This window comes from Nerophis ophidion, linkage group LG28 (genome assembly GCF_033978795.1).
Source record: "Nerophis ophidion isolate RoL-2023_Sa linkage group LG28, RoL_Noph_v1.0, whole genome shotgun sequence".
NCBI classification, from domain to species: Eukaryota; Metazoa; Chordata; class Actinopteri; order Syngnathiformes; family Syngnathidae; genus Nerophis; species Nerophis ophidion.
Genome location: NC_084638.1, coordinates 6169898 through 6189644, shown reverse-complemented (window position 1 = coordinate 6189644; position 19747 = coordinate 6169898). Strand labels below are relative to the sequence as shown.

At 41.1% G+C, this 19747-nt stretch overlaps 1 protein-coding gene across 1 annotated transcript in view; it reads left to right on the top strand.

Annotated features, from left to right (window-relative positions):
• The first annotated feature begins 1168 nt into the window (after nt 1-1168).
• The window catches only part of jade2 (jade family PHD finger 2), a 149397-nt gene continuing 130818 nt past the window's right edge, over nt 1169-19747 (top strand). The window contains exons 1-2 of the mRNA XM_061890389.1: nt 1169-1230; nt 12205-12710. The gene's annotated coding sequence lies outside the window, so the exon portion shown is untranslated. The remainder of the gene's footprint in view (nt 1231-12204; nt 12711-19747) is intronic.

The following is a 19747-nucleotide window of genomic DNA, read 5'->3' as shown; positions in this document are numbered from 1 at the left end:
AAACTACCAGAAACTAAACTACAAGTAGGCTACTACGAGTACAACCTCTAAGTACACTACTATCAGTATTACAACTACTGATAAATTACTGCAAGTATAACAAAGTAGTAAAAGTACAAAAACATTCAACATACAATTAAGTTGTTACAACTATTATAAACTACTATCCATCCATTCCATCCATTTTCTACCGCTTATTCCCTTTCGGGGTCGCGGGGGGCGCTGGCGCCTATCTCAGCTACAATCGGGCGGAAGGCAGGGTACACCCTGGACAAGTCGCCACCTCATCGCAGGGCCAACACAGATAGACAGACAACATTCACACTCACATTCACACACTAGGACCAATTTAGTGTTGCCAATCAACCTATCCCCAGGTAAACTATAAACTACTAATACATTACAAAAAACTACAATGACATGTTTTGCCCTGGGATCAAATAATAATTTTTGTCATTCAAAGACAAATTAATATAATGTATGTTGGTTACAATAAAAGTAACAAAAATAATGTAGTTGTGTGTTTGTAGTTTCTTGTAGTAGTGTATTTGTAGTTTATAATTATAGTACTTAGTGTACTTTTTGTTTATTGTATTTGCAGTATTTGAAATTAATTGCAGTTTTGTTTACTTGGTGTGCTTCATGGACACACAACCGCTCTGTTGAGTCACAGTGATTACCTATTGGTCAATTATTGAATGAAGTAGATAAATTATGTGTATTTGATGGAGTGAAATATTTTTGTTTACATTTTTTTCTCATAAAATTACCATAATTCTGATTTTTAAAATATTTTTGTAAGCCGGTCAATTTACAAAATCAGCTTTATTGTCCAAGCAGGGGCATCGCCAGACAGATTTTACTGGGGCACATGCCCCAGTAAAAAATTCACCAATAAAAAAAAAACGCTTCAGAGTTTTAAGTCTACATAACAAAGACAACAGCGCACATACTACTTAGTATGGTAATAGATTGCTACTGTATTCACTCCATTTAACAATGAGCACATGGCTAATTAATATGGTAATTTATTCACGTGTGGAGAGACTTCGGTTGAGAGAGAGAGAGAGAGAGAGAGGGTGCGAATCACTGCTGAGGTAGGTAACGTTAGCCAACAACAATTTGGTAATTATATTATTTTGATTTTGATTTGATTCAAACTGTAACTCTTAGATGGATATCAGAAAGTTATTGGCCCGGAGCAAGGAAGAAGCAGCAGGAATGAGAGATGTAAGTGAAGTCCTAGCTAGCTAGGCAACATCATTGTCTTAAGTTGATGCTAAGTTAGCTAACATTCTTCCTTGTATCAAGACAAACATATTCATTAAGTTGATGCTAAGTTAGCTAACATTATTCCTTGTATCAAGACAAACATATTCATTTGCTGTACGAGCTGTCGGGGGAATTTCCAATGAACATGAAACATCATGTTGGTTATTGTCTGCTGCTTCTGCATCAAAGATGATTTGGAGTCAGCATGTGTGAGTTGAGTGCTTCTCAAATGCTTTATCTTCAGGAAGAAAAACATTTTTCCATATCATCAAGTCGTGAGCCAAATTTTTTAAATCATTCAAGTTTATTTCACAGAGAAATAGCACAGTAGACTCGTCTTGTTAATCGCTGTGACTTTGACTAAAATAATCTTGTTTTGTCAGCAGAAAAAATGGCTACTGCTAAAGCATCTGGTTTTGTTTCCAGAAAAAATAGTAACATTTCTGTATTTGTTTTCAGAAAGATGGCTGAAAATATCGGGTTTTGTTGCCCCATTTCGATTTTTTAAAAATATATTTCCATGTCTGTCCTGAATCCTCCTCCAACTTGTTAGTCGCTTTGCCTTTTGCTAAAATACTCACTAATAGTCACTAGAAAAATGGCTTAAAATATCTGGTTTTGTTGCCACACTTTGATTTTATTCTCCCTAAACTTTTTTTTTCCATGCACACATGTGACTGCCTGAATCGGATAGTCGAACCTCGGATTCAGGAGGAACAGTGTGGTTTTCGTCCTGGTCGTGGAACTGTGGACCAGCTCTATACTCTGGGCAGGGTTCTTGAGGGTGCATGGGAGTTTGCCCAACCAGTCTACATGTGCTTTGTGGACTTGGAGAAGGCATTCGACCGTGTCCCTCGGGGAGTCCTGTGGGGAGTGCTCAGAGAGTATGGGGTACCGGACTGTCTTATTGTGGCAGTCCGCTCCCTGTATGATCAGTGTCAGAGCTTGGTCCGCATTGCTGGCAGTAAGTCGGACACGTTTCCAGTGAGGGTTGGACTCCGCCAAGGCTGTCCTTTGTCACCGATTCTGTTCATAACTTTTATGGACAGAATTTCTAGGCGCAGCCAAGGCGTTGAGGGGTTCCGGTTTGGTGGCCACGGGATTAGGTCTCTGCTTTTTGCAGATGATGTAGTCCTGATGGCTTCATCTGACCGGGATCTTCAGCTCTCACTGGATCGGTTCGCAGCCGAGTGTGAAGCGACCGGAATGAGAATCAGCACCTCCAAGTCCGAGTCCATGGTTCTCGCCCGGAAAAGGGTGGAGTGCCATCTCCGGGTTGGGGAGGAGACCCTGCCCCAAGTGGAGGAGTTCAAGTACCTAGGAGTCTTGTTCACGAGTGGGGGAAGAGTGGATCGTGAGATCGACAGGCGGATCGGTGCGGCGTCTTCAGTAATGCGGACGTTGTATCGATCCGTTGTGGTGAAGAAGGAGCTGAGCCGGAAGGCAAAGCTCTCAATTTACCGGTCGATCTACGTTCGCATCCTCACCTATGGTCATGAGCTTTGGGTCATGACCGAAAGGATAAGATCACGGGTACAAGCGGCCGAAATGAGTTTCCTCCGCCGGGTGGCGGGGCTCTCCCTTAGAGATAGGGTGAGAAGCTCTGCCATCCGGAAGGAACTCAAAGTAAAGCCGCTGCTCCTCCACATCGAGAGGAGCCAGATGAGGTGGTTCGGGCATCTGGTCAGGATGCCACCCGAACGCCTCCCTAGGGAGGTGTTTAGGGCACGTCCAGCTGGTAGGAGGCCACGGGGAAGACCCAGGACACGTTGGGAAGACTATGTCTCCCGGCTGGCCTGGGAACGCCTCGGGATCCCCCGGGAAGAGCTAGACGAAGTGGCTGGAGATAGGGAAGTCTGGGCTTCCCTGCTTAGGCTGTTGCCCCCGCGACCCGACCTCGGATAAGCGGAAGATGATGGATGGATGGATGGACATGTGACTGCGACTCACTGAAAATGACACACAATCCACTTTTATGTCAGGAGCCAGCAGTTGGGAACCACTGGTCAACTGTATAACAGTTACTGTAATATTTCCATGTCTGTCCAGAGTGATTGACCACTTTGCAAAAATGAAAAGGAGACGTTACAGTTTACTTCTCAGAAAATGATTCCCTGAACAGACACACAACAGTTGTTCATTTATTCTACTACTGTGGCTTTATTCTTTCGTGTACATTTTATAGTTTTGTGTGTCTGAAATAGGATTAGCCACATTGCCATAAATGGAAATTAAATAATATAAAATAACCCAGAGATATAGGCGTGCTTAATTTTTTGTTTTACTTTTGTAGATGTTAAATTTGCAGATTACTGCAATATATATTTCAAAAAGATTCATTGCTCTTCCTTTTTGCTTTTACCAATAGCAGTTTAGAAGTCTGGAGTAAAAAAGTGCACAAGTAGGTCAAATGCATTAGTGAATTTCAGGTTGATAATCAAAGATCCATACAACATCATCTGATATGATTTCATAGTATTAAGCACTATTATGTATTTGCATGATAAATAAGTGCTAAAAATGTTTTTGCTTGCACGCTTTGCACGCTCACATGAATTATTTGTGCCCCAGTACAGTATTAGATCTAGTGACGCCCCTGGGCAGCAGAGTGCCAGAAAAATGGCATTTTCCCCACTTAAATAGCCCATAGCCCCGCCCACTAGCTGGGACCAATTTGACAGGGGAAAATTAAGAAAACACTTCTTCTATAAATTTAACCATAAATAACCATCGGATGTCTGAAAAGTATTCATATAGTACTTTTGCATTTTTAAAGCAGTCACTTTTGTCCACAGTGTATTCAGGTTTAGACAACACAACTTTCAAATGTCCAGTGTCCCTCAGCAACACCCGGCTCCTAACAATCATCGTTTGGCCCAAATTAGGCCTAATTAGTCAAAGCAGGTGTGCTCACCTACATAAAGCCAACAGCCCCACCCTGACTCTTTTAGCCAGACATGCAGAGCCATGTTGAGTGACAACTTACAATTTGTTTGTTGAGCATGCTTTCCTCTGACAAAAAAAATGTGCGTGTTTTGAGAGGAAGCCAAAGGTCAAACAGTGACAGTGTGGGGTCAAACTGTCACACAATCAATCAATCATTATTTATTTATATAGCCGTAAATCACGAGTGTCTCAAAGGGCTGCACAAGCCATGACGACATCCTCAGCTCAGATCCCACATCAGGGCAAGGAAAACACAAGCCAATGGGACAATGAGAAACCTTGGAAGGCACCGCAGATGTGAGAGTCCAGTCCATAGTGGATCTAACATAATAGTTTGAGAGTCCAGTCCATAATGGATCTAACATAATAGTGAGAGTCCAGTCCATAGTGGATCCAACATAATAGTGAGAGTCCACTCCATAGTGATTCTAACATAATAGTGAGAGTCCAGACCATAATGGATCCAACATAATAGTGAGAGTCCAGTCCATAGTGGATCTAACATAATAGTGAGAGTCCAGTACGTAATAAATCTTTCAAGACCCAAGACTTTGGCTGTTATTAGAAAATTGTCAGTTGACTTAGCTGTGGATAGCACATTAAAATCACTAGTCAATGGCGAAATCCATATTGAATGTCAGCTTTTAGCAGAACTTTAATCAAATTGTTTGCTTTAATAATTGTGTTACTTGGGAGACTGACACAGGCATTTTGCTTTTACACACACCATCCTGACCTACGCTTTCAACATTTAGTACTTCTTAAAACCGTAACTTAAAAGGGTTGGCTGAACTGCTACCAAGGTACGATGCAATTGGCGCCCATGTTAACTATCGAACCATAACTTTAAAAGGTTGATTGAACAGCTATAAGGACTACGTGGCCAGTCTGCGGCTGGGCAGACCTTCCCTTCTGTTGCCCGGTCTCCTTGTTTTTTTCTCTCTACTTACTAAATGTATAATTTCTGTTCCTGAGAAACTGACGTCTACGGCGACGTTTGATGATTATTTGAAAAACATAAAAAAAATCCTGCGGTATAAGTCTTTGGTATCTTTGGCAGTCTGCTCTTTGTAGTTTTACATTTAATCAGGAGGTGTCTTCTGCCAAGGCATTTACTCTCCTGAAGGAATAAATAAAGTAGTATCTAATCTAAATTTATTGATGTCTTGGACAATTTTTCAATCGGTGGAGAATTGTTGAAGTAATAACATGTTGAAATGACAAATGGTAATACGGAATTTCGGGGAAACCGAGAATTTTTCCAGTTCTGATTAAGAGGAAAGCTTCGACGGTGGAACAGTTAAAACGCGTTGAAAAATGTGGAAGGAGTAGTCGCCAGAAAAAGGGTGGAAATAGGGCTTCAGAAAAGCAGGAATTCTGGAAAGTCCTGAACTTTTTTTGAACTATGAAAATGGGAAGTTTGAATTTCCAGAATGGTGCATTGTGTCGAAAGTGGAATGGTTTGAATAGGTTAAAACGTGGAAATTATGTATTGTTGTATCTTTTTTTTGTACTTATTTTCCTTTTTTTTATTAAACATTTGAAACTTGATGAGGTAATTCCTGAAGGAAATGCTCCAATGGTGAAGATGAACTGAAATCCTGGAATTACTTTAGCATTGTTGAAGTCAAGCACACAATTCCTGAACAGGCTGAATATTTTGAAGGTGGAACAGTTGGAAAATGTGGAACTTTGAAAGATGTCCCATTAATTTCAATAGGAATTTCCCAAAAATTAGTCCATGAGTACTGTGCCTTTCAGCAACATTCACAATGACCTGCTAGTCCTTATAGTTTTTCAACCAACCCTTTTAAGTTACGGTTTGGTAGTTAACATGGACTACGATTGAAACCGTGATTCAGGATGGTGTGTGGAAAAGTTAAATGCCTGTGTCAATCGTTCAGATGAGAAACAACAAGATTATTTAAAATTCTGTTGAAAGGTAGCACTGCTTGTGATTTTGGCATTTGTTTGGTGGTTATGATTGATTGAATCTTCAAAAAGTTTTTGATATTAAATAATACTGACAATGTTCAGTGCAGATTAAAGCCATGAAATTTCCCAATATGTGTGATCATTAGTGATAGGTTGATGAGGCATCGTACAGCCTTTTGACACATTGCAAAACTGTATTGATACTGTGTCACTAAATACTGACATCTGCTGGACATTAAAGATCCCTACAGGCAACCTATGGACCGACTCAACTGACACTGATTTTATGACCTAGTATATACAATAATATAAACCAAGTAGAGATGCACGGATAGGCAATTATATCATCCACCCGCCGTTCACCCGAATCAACATTTTATCAGAACTGTACCCGCCCGCTGAAATATATCAGAGGTCGACAGCCTTTCCCACTCGCAGAGCTTTTTAAATCTGTTTCGCAGAGTAATGAACAATTTGGGCCGCTAACATACTATCCAAATGCATTCTTCCCAATGATGAGAATATGGGCGTGTTGTGAAGCCATTGCCCTAGACACCTTCAAAAACATGTACAAGACAATTGTTGGTGCGGCATCATATTGTGTGCAGTCTCCACAATTACACGTACAAGATTGAAAGGCATACTGGGTGATACAGAGTACACTGATGGTTGTGATATAAACAACTTTAAAATGATTAATATGCGCCACGCTGTGAAGCCACACAATACAAGATTGACAAACACATTTCGGGAGAACATCCTCACAGTAACACAACATAAACGCAACACAACAAATACCCAGAATCCTTTGTATCAGTGACAGCCCGTGATATATTTTACACCCCCGCCCACCTTACCTACGCACGCACGGGTGGCGGGGGTGGGGTTGCTGCTAGCGGGGTGTATAAAATAGTAATGTGTCATGAATACAAAGGATTCTGGGTATTTGTTGTGTTGCGTTTATGTTGTGTTACTGTGAGGATGTTCTCCCGAAATGTGTTTGTCGTTCTTAATTGGTGTGGCTTCACAGCGTGGCGCATATTACTAAGAATGTTAAAATTGTTTATATCACAACCATTACTGTACTCTGTGTCACCCAGTATCCCGTGCAGTCATGTGCGTGTGTCTGTGGAAGCCACACACAACATGATGCAGGACTGAGAAGCAGATCGCACATGTTGTAGAAGGTGACAAAGCCAATGCCTTCATAACATGTTAATACTTATTGTCTGGGTGACTGCTGTCAGTCATTCCAGAAAATAATGGCATCTTCCATTGTCTACGTAGCTTGATGACATGGGTCTTATGGCTCTTTGAATGGCATTTAGTTCCGATCCCAGAACCATGTATAACAAATATTTTCGGACCATCGCCCGAATCTAATTAAAATCTATTTTTAACCGTCCGACCCGCGGACTCTGCGGATGAGACCGCAAACCGCGCATCTTTAAAACCAAGCCATTGTATTTCATTTAGGATTATTTCATATCTTCATTTAAATAGAAATATATTTTTTTAATTTTTTTTACACATGCGCTCTGAATACACACTATTGATTGATAGATTGAAACTTTTATTAGTAGATTGCACAGTTCGGTACATATTCTGTACAATTGACCACTAAATGGTAACACCCGGATAAGTTTTTCAACTTTAGTCAGGGTCGGGTTCCACGTTAATCAATTCATGGTAAAAGCGTAATGAGCTATCCATCGAGCTGGATTTGAACCAGTGCCCTAAAGAACTCAGCATAAACTGAGCTCATACAGAATTCGGGTTTAAGCGCTATTTTGGTTTACAGTTTATTTGTAGTCTTGTACCACTTTGTTTCAACCTGTTGCTTTAAAACATTTATCGTCTGGGAGACTGACACTGGAATTTAGTTTTTGCACTCACCAACCTGACTCACGGTTTCAACATTTGCTTCTTAAAAGTGTATTAAATTACTTTATACTTTCTGCAACTATTTGCCTTCTCAATGTAAAGCGAGTAGACACAATATTGAGATAGCACTATAGCAATATCGGACAAGTTCTGCTTTTTGACTCTTTGTCTTGTTGTTAAACTTGCACGTGAGGGGACATATTGGCGCGCCACCACTCGCGGCTAAAAGTCGTCTCTTTTCATCGCGCAATTACACAGTATTCTGGACTTCTGTGTTGCTGAATATTTTGCAATTTGTTCAATTAATAATGGAGAAGTCAAAGTAGAAAGATGGCGGTGGGAAGCTTTAGCCTTTAGCCACACAAACACACGGTGTTTTCTTTGTTTAAAATTCCCGGAGGTGAAGCTTTACTATGGATCAGAGTGGTCAAGCGAACATGGTTCCCGACCACTTGTCAACCGGCAGGTTTCGGTGAGAAAATTGTGGTAAAAAGTCGCTTCTTACCGGAGAAAAGATGACCTTGTGCCGTCCATAGCTGCCGTCGACTCCCCTGAGACACTGGCGTCAAGACACCCGTGGAGACACACCTCCGGCTATCAGGTACCATTTAACTCACTAAAGCACTAGCAACACAATAGAAAGATAAGGGATTTCCCAGAATTATCCTGGTAAATGTGTCTAAAAACATCGGAATCCGTCCCACTGCAATCGCCTTTTTTTTTCTTTTCTAGTCCTTCACTCTAAATTTCCTCATCCACGAATCTTTCATCCTCGCTCAAATTATTGGGGCAATTGTCGCTTTCTCGGTCCGAGTAGCTCTTGCTGCTGGAGGCTATGATTATAAACAATGTTCAGATGTGAGGAGCCCTATAACCCGTGACGTCACGCGCACATCGTCTGCTACTTCCGGTAAAGGCAAGGCTTTTTTATTAGCGACCAAAAGTTGCGAACTTTATCGTCAATGTTCTCTACTAAATCATTTCAGCAAAAATATGGCAATATCGCGAAATGATCAAGTATGACGCATAGAATGGACCTGCTATCCCCCTTTAAACAAGAAAATCTCATTTCAGTAGGCCTTTATAGGCGTCCACGATAAAGTTTGCAACTTTTGCTTGTTAACAGAAAAGCCCTGCCTCTACCGGAAGTCGCAGACGATGACGTCACATGTTGATGGCTCCTCACATCTTCACATTGTTTTTAATGGGAGCGTCCAACAAAAACAGCTATTCGGACCGAGAAAACGACAATCTCCTCATTAATTTGAGCGAGGATGAAAGATTCGTGTTTGAGGATATTGATAGCGACGGACTAGAAAAAAAAACGCGATTACATTTGGACGGATTCAGATGTTTTTAGACACATTTACTAGGATAATTCTGGAAAATCCCTTATCTTTCTATTGTGTTGCTAGTGTTTTAGTGAGTTTAATAGTACCTGATAGTCGGAGGTGTACCCACGGCTGTGTTGCCGAGCAGTGTCTCAGGGAAGTCGACGGCAGCTGTACGGACGGCACAAGCTCAGCTGATCTCCGTGAAGAAGCGACTTTTTACCACAATTTCCTCACCGAAACCTGCTGGTTGACATTAGGTTGGGATCCATGTTCGCTGTGATCCATAGTAAAGTTTCACCTCTGTGAATTTTAGACAAGGAATCACCGTGTGTTTGTGTGGCTAAAGGCTAAAGCTTCCCAACTCCATCTTTCTACTTTCTCCAATATTAATTGAACAAATTGCAAAAGTTACAGCGACACAGTTGTCCAAAATACTGTGTAATTATTGTTGTGATCCCATCTCTAGTCCTTGTTTGATTGATTGATTGATTGATTGATACTTTTATTAGTAGATTGCACAGTTCAGTACATATTCCGTACAATTGACCACTAAATGGTAACACCCCAATAAGTTTTTCAACTTGTTTAAGTCGGGGTCCACGTTAATCAATTCATGGTACAAATATATACTATCAGCATAATACAGTCATCACACAGGTTAATCATCATTGAATTATTTACATTATTTACAATCCGGGGGGTGGGATGAGGACCTTTGGTTGATATCAGTACTTCAGTCATCAACAATTGCATCAACAGAGAAATGTGGACATTGAAACAGTGTAGGTCTTATTTAGTAGGATATGTACAGCCAGCAGAGAACATAGTGAGTTCACATAGCATAAGAACAAGTATATACATTAGAAGTACATTTGAGTTGTTTATAATCCGGGGAGATGGGATGTGAATGGAGGAGGGTATTAGTAAAGTGTTGAAGTTGCCTGGAGGTGTTGTTTTAGAGCGGTTTTGAAGGAGGATAGAGATGCACTTACTTTTTTACCTGTTGGGAGTGCATTCCACATTGATGTGGCATAGAAAGAGAATGAGTTAAGACCTTTGTTAGATCGGAATCTGGGTTTAACGTGGTTTGTGGAGCTCCCCCTGGTGTTGTGGTTATGGCGGTCAATTATGTTAAGGAAGTAGTTTGACATGTACTTCGGTATCAAGGAGGTGTAGCAGATTTTATAGACTGGGCTCAGTGCAAGTTGTTTTACTCTGTCCTCCACCCTGAGCCAGCCCACTTTGGAGAAGTGGGTTGGATTGAGGTGTGATCTGGGGTGGAGGTCTAAAAGTAACCGGACTAGCTTATTCTGGGATGTTTGTTTGAGTCCTTTTTGTATTTTCTTATGTTTGGACTCTGCCGGTCCCATTATTTGAGCACTTCCTTGTTTACATTCGTTACCATGGTTTTCATCATCTGTTTCACCTGCTCTTACTTTCGGACGCGCACCGGGTTTTGATCGTTGTGTTGGTGTTTAAGTCCGCCTTCTACCTGAGTTCCTTCTGGTTGGTTCGTTTGCTCCATGCAACAGTTGCGTTGTTTATTCTCTTTTGGATTCAGCCTGCTAATTCTTAGCTTACCCTCCGCGCGCTCGGCTCGCGCTTCTGTACCTGGGTCTCTGAACTCTGCCTGTTGCTAGTATTAGCATTTAGCTTTCCGTGCTAAGGCCCGCCTTTGTTTTGCTCGTTTGTAAATAAATAAATGATAAATGGGTTGTACTTGTATAGCGCTTTTCTACCTTCAAGGTACTCAAAGCGCTTTGACACTACTTCCACATTTACCCATTCACACACACGGGGCGGCATAGCTCGGTTGGTAGAGTGGCCGTGCCAGCAACTTGAGGGTTGCAGGTTCGATTCCCGCTCGTGCCATCCTAGTCACTGCCGTTGTGTCCTTGGGCAAGACACTTTACCCACCTGCTCCCAGTGCCACCCACACTGCTTTAAATATAACTTAGATATTGGGTGTCACTATGTAAAGCGCGTTGAGTCACTTGAGAAAAGCGCTATATAAATATAATTCACTTCACTTCACACTTCACGTTCACACACTGATAACCAGTGTGTGAACGTGAACCAGCACCCATCAGGAGCAAGGGTGGAGTGTCTTGCACAGGACACAATGGACGTGACGAGGTTGGTACTAGGTGGGGATTGATCCAGCGCACGGCCACTCTTCCACTGCGCCACGCCGTCAATAACCAAGTATTACTTTGGTTATTAATATGAAAACCTGCTCCTACCTCCATTCCTGCCTGCTCCAGTCCTTAGCATCGAGAGGTGAAACTCCTCGTGCATCCAAGATGCGTCCACATCGCAACATTTATGCCATTAAAGCAGACGACTTTTAGCTGTGTGTGTGCGCAGCACTCATATTTCCTAACAGCCCGTGACGTCCTGCGTACACGTCATCATTACGCGACGTTTTCAAGAAAAAACTTTAAAAATTTTAAATTGCAATTTAGTAAACTAAAAAGGCCGTATTGGGATGTGTTGCAATGTTAATATTTCATCATTGATATATAAACTATCAGACGGCGTGGTCAGTAGTAGTGGGTATCAGTAGGCCTTTAACTTTATTCTATTGCAAGTGGCTGAAAGAGGTTGAAATGGATGGGGAGATGAGTTCGTGACGTCATGTTCCGGAATAGGGGCGTGTCCGTGACATGGCTGCAGTGCCCGCCTTGACCTGTGAGTGTCGCTGTTCGCCAGCCTTGCAGCTGCACGCAATTGAAAGTACGCCATAAATATGGCGCCAAAAGAGTTTTCAAGCTGAGGCTCTCCGTTGAATTTGTTGACGTTTTTTTTTGTTTGTTTGTTTTTTTTCTCGCAGGAGGAGCTCCTGTTTGTTGCCGCTCCTCCTCCGTTACGAGCCGGGAGGAGGTGAGGAAGAAGACGAGGAGGAGGAGAGCCGCTCGCCGTGTTTAGGAGGAAGAGGAAGAGGAAGGGGAGAGGACATTGCAATCTTTTCTGTGACTCATCGTTTGGACATAAATCATCCATTTAGCCCTCCCACTCTACCCGGGAGATATTGACGTAGCATTTTTAGTTTTCATTTGCACACCAATGGGATGTTTTCCTGCCAAAGGCGACATGCGGTCCAGTGAGCGGCATGTTGTGGGCTGCACGCCGCTCAGCGCGCACTGAAAGGCGGCTGCAGCGGTGGCGACACCCCGGCCTCTGTCATCCGCGACCAGCGGGACCGTACCCTACTTTTACCGCGATTTTGGATCCCCATCGTCCCCCGGTGCAGGGGGGTGGGGTCCTGTCACCCAGCCTGCGTCATCAACAAACTCAAAAGTCCATGTGCACAACTCCAACCTTCATCTTGTGATCAAGGTAAACGCCATCTTTTGTACAACTTGTGTTTTGTCTGAAGTGTTGTGTTTGTGCCGTTTTTTTTTTGTGTTACAAACTAATGTGCAGGCATGCGGAGTTGGAAGCTACACGCACGCACGTCACGGGCGAAATGTACAACTTATGCACTGCGCATGCGCTGGAGCCGCGTTGAGGGGCGTGTTTGGGAAGAGCACCTTCAACAGCCCTTTGCAGGATGCAGCTTCCTTTAGACTGAGGGTGCTCTGCTTTTAGGAAGGCTTCTCTTTCTCTCTCTCTCTCTCTCTCTCTCTCTATCACACACACACATGCACGTAGAAATTGCTAGATTCCCCCCCCCTCCTGCTGCTGCTTTGTGGTGTTTTGCACCGAGCCAGCTAAAAGTGTCCCCCATCACCTTGGCACCTCTGAATTTACCCATCTGGAAAATTCAGCCCACTGGGTTGAGTTTTTCCTTGCCCTGATGTGGGATCTGAGCCGAAGATGTAGTTGTGGCTTGTGCAGCCCTTTGGGACACTTTTGATTTAGGGCTACAGTGGAGCAAAAAAAGGATTCAGTCAGCCACCGATTGTGCAAGTTCTCCCACTTAAAATGATGACAGAGGTCTGTAGTTTTCATCATAGGTACACTTCAACTGTGAGAGACAGAATGTGAAAAAAAAAATCCAGAAATTCACATTGTAGGAATTTTAAATAATTTATTTGTAAATTATGGTGGAAAATAAGTATTTGGTCAACCATTCAAAGCTCTCATTGATGGAAGGAGGTTTTGGCTCAAAATCTCACGATACATGGCCCCATTCATCCTTTCCTTAACACAGATCAGTCGTCCTGTCCCCTTAGCAGAAAAAAAGCCCCAAAGCATGATGTTTCCACCCCCATGCTTCACAGTAGTTATGGTGTTCTTGGGATGCAACTCAGTATTCTTCTTCCTCCAAACACGACGAGTTGAGTTTATACCAAAAAGTTATAATTTGGTTTTATCTGACCACATGACATTCTACCAATCCTCTGCTGTATCATCCATGTATCCATTTTGGTATCAACTCAACTCGTTGTGTTTGGAGGAAGAAGAATACTGAATTGCATCCCAAGAACACCAAACCTACTGTGACGCATGGGGGTGGAAACATCATGCTTTGGGGCTGTTTTTCTGCTAAGGGGACAGGACGATTGATCCGTGTTAAGGAAAGAATGAATGGGGCCATGTATCATGAGATTTTGAGCCAACATCTCCTTCCATCAGTGAGAGCTTTGAATGGTTGACCAAATACTTATTTTCCAGCATAATTTACAAATAAATTCTTTAAAATTCCTACAATGTGAATTTCTGGATTTTTTTTCACATTCTGTCTCTCACAGTTAAAGTGTACCTATGATGAAAATTACAGACCTCTGTCATCGTTTTAAGTGGGAGAACTTGCACAATCTGGGGCTGACTGAATACTTTTTTGCCCCACTGTATATAAATAAACTTTGATTGATTGATCTGTCTGACCCATCGTGGTCATTTGCGCGTGTGCAGTGAGTTCTCCCGATACCAATATTTTGCTAACGGTACCAAAATGTAGTTTGATACTTTTCAAAATAAAGGAGACCACAGAAATGTCATTATTTGCTTTATTTGAACAGAACATTTTATGATACATGAAACACAGGTTTCCTATTAAAAATTACAGTTAAAGGCCTACTGAAATGAGATTTTCATATTTAAACGGGGATAGCAGGTCCATTTTATGTGTCATACTTAATCATTTCGCGATATTGCCATATTTTTGCTGAAAGGATTTAGTAGAGAACATCAACGATAAAGTTTGCAACTTTGGGTCGCTAATAAAAAAGCATTGCCTGTACCGGAAGTAGCAGATGATGTGCGCGTGACGTCACGGGTTGTAGAGCTCCTCACATTGTTTACAATCATGGGCACCAGCAGCTAGAGCGATTCGGACCGAGAAAGCGACAAGTTCAATATTAATTTGAGCGAGGATGAAAGATTGGTTCGTGGATGAGGATAGTGAGAGTGAAGGACTAAAAGAAAAAAAAAGACGAGGGCAGTGTGAGCGATTCAGATGTTATTAGACACATTTACTAGGACAATTCTGGAAAATCCCTTATCTGCTTATTGTGTTACTAGTGTTTTAGTGAGATTATATAGTCATATCTGAAAGTTGGAGGGGTGTGGTGACCGCCAGTGTCTCTGCGGGAATCCATGGAGTAGCCAAGAAAGTCGCAGCTGCCTCTTTGAAAGCTGCTGGAAGAACGACACGAGCTCCGCTCATGTTTACGGTAAGAGCCGACTTATTACCACAATTTTCTCACCGAAACCTGCCGGTTGACATGTGCTAGAGAAACATGTTCGCTTGACCGCTCTGTTCCATATTAAAGCTTCACAACAAACAAATAAACACCGGCTGTGTTTGTGTTGCTAAAGGCGGCCGCAATCCACCGCTTTCCACCAACAACATTCTTCTTTGTAGTCTCCATTATTAATTGAACAAATTGCAAAAGATTCAGCAACACAGATGTCCAGAATACTGTGTAATTACGCGATAAAAACAGACTACTTTCAGCCATGATCTGTGCTGGGAGAACATGTCCGCTACCACCGGTGACGTCACGCGTCATCATTCCGCGACGTTTTCAACAGGATACTTCGCCGGGAAATTTAAAATTGCAATTTAGTAAACTAAAAAGGCCGTATTGGCATGTGTTGCAATGTTAATATTTCATCATTGATATATAAACTATCAGACTGCGTGGTCAGTAGTAGTGGGTTTCAGTAGGCGTTTAAAGTACCAATGATTGTCTCACACACACTCGGTGTGGTGAAATTATTTTCTGCATTTGACCCATCACCCTTTATCTGGGAGGTGAGGAGAGCAGTGAGCAGCAGCGGTGGCCACGCCCGGGAATCATTTTTAGTGATTTAAACCCCAATAATTGCAATCAAAGAAGAATTCATGCATGCAGTAAGATAGGTATAAAGTCAAAGTACCACTGATAGTCACACACACTCTAGGTGTGGTGAAGTAACCCTCTGTGCTTGACCCATCCCCTTGGAGGTGTGGTGAGGAGAGCAGTGGCTGCGCCCGGGAATTATTTTGGGTGATTTAACCCCCAATTCCAACCCTTGATGCTAAGTGCTAAGCAGGGAGGCAGTGGGTTCCATTTTTATAGTCTTTGGTATGACAACACGGACATGGCACTCCTGCCTTTTTCCGTATGAGTACCATGGACTCAGATTTGGAAGTGCGAACCGATCCAGTGAGAGCTGGAGATCCAGGTCGGATGAAGCCAGCAGAAGCACATTTGCAAAAAGCAGAGACCTAATCCTGCAGCCATCAAACTGGATCCCCTCAACGACCTAGAAACTCTCCATAAAAGTTCTAAACAGAATCGGTGACAAAGAGCAGCCCTGGGGAAGTCCAACCCTCACTGGAAACGGTTTTGACTTACTGCTGGCGATGCAGACCAGGCTCTGACACTGATCATTGATGGAACGGACTGCCACGATCAGTCGGTCCGATACCCCGTACTCTCCGAACACTCTCCACAGGACTTCCCGAGGGACGCGGTCGAATGCCTTCTCCAAGTCCAAAAAGAACATGCACCCTCAAGGATCCTGTCGACAGCATAGAGTTGGTCCACACTTCCACGGCCAGAACAAAAATGCTCTTCTTGCATCTGATGTTAGACTATCCGACATAGCCTCCTCTCCAGTACACCTGGTTAGACCTCACCGCGAAGGCTAAAAAGTGTTAAAAGAGTAAGTAAGCAGATATTAACAGTAAATGAACAAGTAGAATAATAATTCATTTTCTACCACTTGTCCTTAATAATTTTGACTAAATAATAGAATGGAAAATGACCCAATATGTTACTGCATATGTCAGCAGACTAAATTAGGAGCCTTTGTTTGTTTACTTACTAATAAAAGACAAGTTGTCTTTTATGTTCATTATTTTATTTAAGGACACAATTGCAATAAGAAACATATGTTTAATGTACCCTAAGATTTATTTTGTTAAAATAAAGCAATCCCCTTTATTTAGTAAAGACAACACTAGTATCTATCTATCTATCTATCTATCTATCTATCTATCTATCTATCTATCTATCTATCTATCTATCTATCTATCTATCTATCTATCTATCTATCTATCTATCTATCTATCTATCTATCTATCTATCTATCTATCTATCTATCTATCTATCCATCTATCTATCTGTCTGTCTATGTACCGTATTTCCTTGAATTGCCGCCGGGGCGCTAATTAATTTAAAACCTCTTCTCACTCCGGCTTTTACCAAAGGCATGCGGTAAATTTAGGCCTGCGCTTATAAATTTGAGTGTGATGTAAGGATACCATCATGAAAAGCACATTTAATAAAAAAAAAAACATTATTATGTTCTTACCTTTACTTATAAATGAAGTCCATGCGCAGCTCCTTCTGATCAAAAGCATCGATAACTTTTTTATAGAAGTCTTCCTTATCTTTCTTCAGTTTTAAAAGTCTCTCGGTCTCGATGGAAATCTTCCTTTATTGCCTCCTGCTTCGGTTGAAAGTCCAGTTTAGAAAACGGTTTTATTTTAGATATGTAATCCTCCATGTTAAAAGTGCAAGCGAGAGGAAAAAATAAACGATCGCTGCTCACTCCTGCTGCTTGTTGTCACTTCTTCTGCATCCGAATAGTCGCAAGAAGGATCACTAGCGCCCTCTACCACCAGGAGGCGGGAGTCATTTAATGACTCATATTTGACACACGCAGCTATGGTATATTAATAAAACATAGCTGCCTACTGTTCTTTTTAGCATATTCAATAGCTTGGACCTTAAATCCTACTGAATAGCTCTTAATCTTCTTCCCTTTATGCGATTTCAAATTATTGAAATCAGCCTCCTCCATTTTGAAAATGATGACAGGTGAAGTGCCACTCGTGACGTGACGAGTTTGACCCGGCGGAAATTCTTGGCATACGCTAATTATTTGGCGAATCGAGTTTGACCCGGCGTTAATCCTGAGCTGGCGGTTATGCTAAGCATGCGCTAATTATTTTGCGAAAGGAGTTTGACCCGGCAGTAATTCTAGGCAGGCGCATACTATATACCCGGCGGCAATTCAAGGAAATACGGTATTTATCCATCTATCTATCTATCTATCTATCTATCTATCTATCTATCTATCTATCTATCTATCTATCTATCTATCTATCTATCTATCTATCTATCTATCTATCTATCTATCTATCTATCTATCTATCTATCTATCTACCTATCTATCTATCTACCTATCTATCTACCTATCTATCCATCTATCTAGCATCGTTAGCATTAGTTAAAATGCTAAAACGTTTACGGTTGTCTGTGTTATTGACAAATGGCATTCTTTCTGTCATGTTTCAATTTCACAAATTCCTCAGTAAATTCACCAAAACCTGATTGGATAGCTAGCTTCCGCAGCTAGTGAGTCCATGTCGATGACTTCTGTTTTGTTTGATCAGCCGTTTTACTGCCGTGTTACAGACACCCTTTGGAAAAAAAATCAAGGTATATAATTAAACATTTCGAAAATACTGCAAAATGCAAATAACTAATTTCACAATGTAAATATGTTACGGCATGGCGAAGTTTGGGGAGTGGCCGTGCCAGCAACCTGAGGGTTCCTGGTTCAATCCCCACCTTCTGCCATCCTAGTCACGTCCGTTGTGTCCTTAAGCAAGACACTTCACCCTTGCTCCTGATGGGTCCTCGTTAGCGCCTTGCATGGCAGCTCCCACTACCAGTGTGTGAATGGGTGAATGTAGAAATAGTGTCAAAGCGCTTTGAGTTCCTTAAGAAAAGGTAGAAAAGCGCAATACAATTATAACCATTTACTATTTATCTGCAGCTTAAAGTCCGTTGCAACTAATGTATGGAAAAAAAGGTTCTTCTAAAAGAGGGGTCACCAACATTTTTGAAACCAAGAGCTACTTCTTGGGTACTGATTAATGCGAAGGGCTACCAGTTTGATACACACTTAAATAAATTGCCAGAAATAGCCAATTTGCTCAATTTACCTTTAATAAATAAATCTATATATATATAAAAAAATGGGTATTTCTGTCTGTCATTCCGTCGTACATTTTTTTTCCTTTTACGGATGTTTTTTTGTAGATAAGAAATGATGAAAAAATACTTAATTGAATAGTTTAAAAGAGGGGAAAACACACACAAAAAAAATAATAATTTTGAAACAGTTTATCTTCAATTTCGACTCTTTAAATTTCAAAATTCAACCGAAAAAAATGAACAGAAAAACTAGCTAATTTGAATTTTTTTTTTTTAATTTAAAAAAAGAATTTATGGAACATCATTAGTAATTTTTCCTGATTAAGATTAATTTTATAATTTTGATGACATGTTTTAAATAGGTTAAAATCCACTTTGAAAAAAGATTTAAATTTGATTCTACAGATTTTCTAGATTTGCCAGAATAATTTTTTTGAATTTTCATCATGTTAAGTTTGAAGAAATATTTCACAAATATTCTTTGTCGAAAAAACAGAAGCTAAAATGAAGAATTAAATTAAAATGTATTTATTATTCTTTACAATAAAAAAAAATACTTGAACATTGATTTATACTGTCAGGAAAGAAGAGGAAGGAATTTAAAAGGTAAAAAGGTATATGTGTTAAAAATCCTAAAATAATTTTTAAGGTTGTATTTTTTCTCTAAAATTGTCTTTTTGAAAGTTATAAGAAGCAAAGTAAAAAAATAAATGAATTTATTTAAACAAGTGAAGACCAAGTCTTTAAAATATTTTCTTGGATTTTCCAATTCTATTTGAGTTTTGTCTCTCTTAGAATTAAAAATGTCCAGCAAAGCGAGACCAGCTTGCTAGTAAATAAATAACATTTCAAAAATAGAGGCAGCTTACTGGTAAGTGCTGCTATTTGAGCTATTTTTAGAACAGGCCAGCGGGCTACTAATCTGGTCCTTACGGGCTACCTGGCGCCCGCGGGCACCGCGTCGGTGACCCCTGTTCTAAAATTTAGTCG